The 4364-nt window shown below is 34.2% G+C and overlaps 1 non-coding gene across 1 annotated transcript; it reads left to right on the top strand.

Moving 5' to 3' along the window:
* The first annotated feature begins 3369 nt into the window (after nt 1-3369).
* Nucleotides 3370-3451, top strand: TRNAS-AGA (transfer RNA serine (anticodon AGA)). The gene has a single exon. It is a non-coding gene; the product is annotated as a tRNA-Ser (tRNA).
* The last annotated feature ends 913 nt before the right edge of the window (nt 3452-4364 follow it).

Below are 4364 nucleotides of genomic sequence, written 5' to 3'. Positions count from 1 at the left end.
CAGGCGATCTCCCTCTTCATGCATGGCCACCAATAACTCAACCTTAGATCCCGATACATCTTGGTGGACCCTAGATGGATAGAAAAATGAGACTTATGAGCCTTCTCCAACACAATTTGTCTGACCCCACCAGACATAGGAACCCATACCCAACCGCAACAGGTCAACAAACCACGACTGTCCGAAACAAACCTGGTGATCTCGCTCCTGATCCTCTTAATCTTCCAATTTTATTCCCGTACCCCTCGGCCTGAACCTTCCTAATCTACCCCACAAGCGGAGAACCCACATATATCCTCATACATGACACCTGGACAGAAGATCCAACCGACTTGCGGCTCAAGGCATCCTCCACCACATTCTCTTTACCCGGATGGTAAAGGATCTCGCAAACATAATCCTTAACTACGTCCAACCACATGTGCTGCCTCATGTTTAGGTGCGACTGATCCATAATATGCCGCAAACTCTTGTGATCCGTGTAGATAGTACAGCGGGCCCCATAAAGGTAATGCCTCCAAATCTTGAGGGCGAAAACCACCGCTCCCAACTCAAGGTCATGCATGGGATATCTCATCTCATGCTGCTTGGCTCAAAATCTCTATCTCTAATACGCTCCAGGGCCTCGCTAAAGTAGGAAGAAACTAGAAAGTGAAGAGACTAGAGGATGGAAGGAATTCCAAAGGATTCTGGGTGGAATTGAAGTGAAAATGAGCTAAAAATCCAAGAATATATAGGGTTGGAAAGGGGTACGCGCCACACATCTGGTCTGGGCGCACCACACCCTTTTTCGGGGATGGTGATGTGGCTTCATCTAGTACTGACACGTGGAAAAATTGTTGTGGGTCGCGCCGTCTATCAGAAGCGTGAGCCTCCTATCGATGCACGCAAAAACTTAATGTTTTTTTTTAAAAATCATATCTTCTTTATACGAGCTCCATTTTTTATTTTCTTTATATCCACGCGTAACTATCGACGAGATCTACAACTTCCATTTAGACATCATCAACTAATTCTCACTTTATTTTTAAAGTTATATTTTTATGGCTTAGACTGTTAAAGTCCGTACGAAATTCATAATTCCTTCATACGAACTCTGTTGTCAACTGTTTTATATTGACAGGTTCATATTCACCTGATCTTTAACTCTCTTTTATGTTTTATTTTCTTTTCATGTTTCCTTTTTGTTGCAGGTGTTTTCGATGGAGAATATGAAGATTGATAGTGTTTGCGACGACTGTAAGCTCTTCTAGGGTGGTGGTCTCATAAGTGAGGTGATGCGAGAGGTCTTGGGTGGAGGTAAAACCGAAGGCAACAACCGTTTCTCGGTCTCGGGTCTCAGTTGCACAAGAAAAAGAAATCTTTCTCTTTTCTTCTTTGCTCGAAAGTCATAGGTACATGGTAGGTGTTTGGTAATTTTTGAAGGCCTTTTCTTGTTTCTTCTTCTTGTGATCGAGATTCAGAAAAAAAAAATTCCTCTTTTGTTTTTTTTTCTTCCAGCCGAAGCTCAGAGGGTGTTTGGGAATTTTTGGTGGTTTGAAGGTTTGTTCCTACTGGTGGTTTCGGGTGGGTGCAGTCTCAATGGGTAGTTCTGTTCATGCCTTGGTGGTTCTGGATGTAGGTGGATCTCGATGAAACAGGTAAGAGGTGGGATGGTGCTTATCGAGTTTAGTTTGTTAAAGTACGTACAAAATTTATAATTCATTCATACGAACTATGTTGTCGATTGTTTTATATTGATAGGTTCATATTCACAGGATCTTCAACTCTCATTTATATTGTTTCGGCTAATAATCAACCGATTTGAATTTCGATTTCGGTGTTAACACCGCTGCACTGAAACTTCGAAAAATCATAACTTACTCGTACGAAGTTATCTTCACCAAAATTCTTCCACATCCACTCTTTGAACATTTTCGTATGCAGTTACGTGTTGGACCTCCTCCGATTCGCTTGGAGGAGGGTATTAACGATATATCTCATTGATATCAATGAAATCATATCTTATATTAGTTTTGTATATATCATTTCCTTATTCATGTACATGTATTGTATTATAGATTCAATAAAATTCGTCTCCGCAATTGGTGGTGATATTATTACATCTTACAAATAGGTAACCCCTTTACCCAAGTGAATAAGAAATGGCCATATACTTAAAGAGACAATGTAGGTAAGAGGTTTACCATTGTGTTGGACATATAATACGTATAGCAGGCAGATTATATAGAAAGAACTAGAAATCATCTACAAGATGGTGACTAAATAAATTAAGCCTCTTGGGGACACACACATACACACACATAAATCTCTCCGCTTTAAAATCAATACATTCGGCCTGTTATTTTTGTATCCAAACATTGATGAAAAACTCAATAATTCTTTTTGTAAAATAAGCTCAATGAAAACATGGCTTAAGGGTTGTAAATTGGCTAAATGAGTATTGTTATATGTCTAAATAAAGTTTTGAATACATAGTTTTTTTTTTTTTTTGCATTGTTTTGCTTATAATTTTCATTTATATTAACAATATCCATCAAATTTAATGTGAAAAGAGTTCATAGGAAAAAAGGAGCAACCGATAGGTAAAAAGAGACAATGATCTGAAGGCATATGTTATTAAATATCCTTCCAATCAATCTTTGCGCATCTAATAATCCACCAAGTATATGATAATTAATAACGTACGAATAACTAACTCTCTACATATTCATGGATAAAGAATAAAGATATAAAATACAAACCATAAACCATAAATGGTGTTGGTAGGGTTCATATGGATCTGGTATTCTAGTCTATGGTACCTTCACTTATTACATGTTAAAAATCGATGAAAGAAACACAAGGGAAAAGCAAGAAAAATAAAAGGAGAATGTTATATGGTTGGGTATGATCTGATTGTTCCAAGGTCAATACCAATAGGAAAAACTAATCAATAAAAAAAAAAAAAAAAAAAAAAAAAAAAAAAAAAAGATGAAAAGCAAACAACTTTGATTGGAAGAAGGGTGATATCTTATTGGAAGGTGATGACGACGAGTCGAACACTTTAGCAGAAGTCGAACATTTTTTGCTGGCTCAATTTGGTTATGTTTAATGTTATATATAATATTAGATATATATGACATATAAACACTTTATCAAACTCACAAATTCCAAAAACTAATAGTACATTACAAAATAACTATTTTCTTATTGTTGGAATACTTTACTTATCTATAAGGTTTTTTTTCTATTGAAAAAAAACAAAAAAAAAACAAGGAATTATAATTTTTTTAACATGAAAATTCTGCATTTATGTGATAGTTACAACCTTGGATGAGCCTCTCTCCCTTGGTATTACATAGTTAATTGTAGGATAAATATCATAAAGTGGACGTGCCGGAGTGGTTATCGGGCATGACTAGAAATCATGTGGGCTCTGCCCGCGCAGGTTCGAATCCTGCCGTCCACGTATTAAAGTTTTAAATTTCCTTTTTTTGTATTGCTTTTTTTTTTTGGCAGGAAAAGATTAAAGGATACAACAATTTTATAATTAACAAAATTGCAAAAAAGTCTTTATGGTTTGTCACTTAACATTCGTTTAAAAAGAACTCGCTTAATGAAATCATTTAAAAATAACTCAGTAACTTCGCTAAGAGCATCTCCAACTCATTCTTTATTTTTTTCCAACCATCCTCCATTTATTCCTCCATTTTGGGGATATGAATAGTGGTGCACCAAATATGGTGTTATACTCTTAAAATAGGGATGAACTTTACGTTGTTGGTTTTAATCATTCTGTTTATATATTTATACATTTGTAGTTCATTTTTACCTACTAATTATAATTTAAATATAATATTTAATACTTATAATAATTTAAAAAACGATAACGTATTTTGCAAAAACTTATAATTAAAAGTGTGTATGTCTAATATTTATATAAATGTATGTATAATATTTATTTAAAAGTATGTATGTGTAATATTTTTTATAAATGCATTTATAATATTTATAAGTTTATTATAAATATAATCTTTTGTATTTAATATTAATGTAATGAAAAAATATAGATTATATATTTGTTAAAACTAAATTAGAAGAGGGTGTGTTTGACAATCTATGTAAGTTGGAATAATGGAATATATTAGCAATATACATTTTAGGGGTAAAAATGGGGTAAAAAATGGGGAATTTGACTTATTAAGGTAATTAAGTATTTCAAATGTTCACATATGGGTAATATTGTTTTTTTTGTACTCATTTACCCAATTAACTTTTTTCACCCGTTCAAAAATAACCAACATTACCTGCTATTACTTGTTTTAGCCGGTAACATTGATTTAGCTCGGTTTAAACCATTACGTGGAATCTTACGTGGCCAT

The sequence above is a fragment of the Lactuca serriola genome, chromosome 8 (assembly GCF_051521515.1).
Source record: "Lactuca serriola cultivar US96UC23 chromosome 8, Lser_US96UC23_V15, whole genome shotgun sequence".
Lineage (NCBI taxonomy): Eukaryota > Viridiplantae > Streptophyta > Magnoliopsida > Asterales > Asteraceae > Lactuca > Lactuca serriola.
This window is presented reverse-complemented; position numbering and strand designations above follow the sequence as displayed.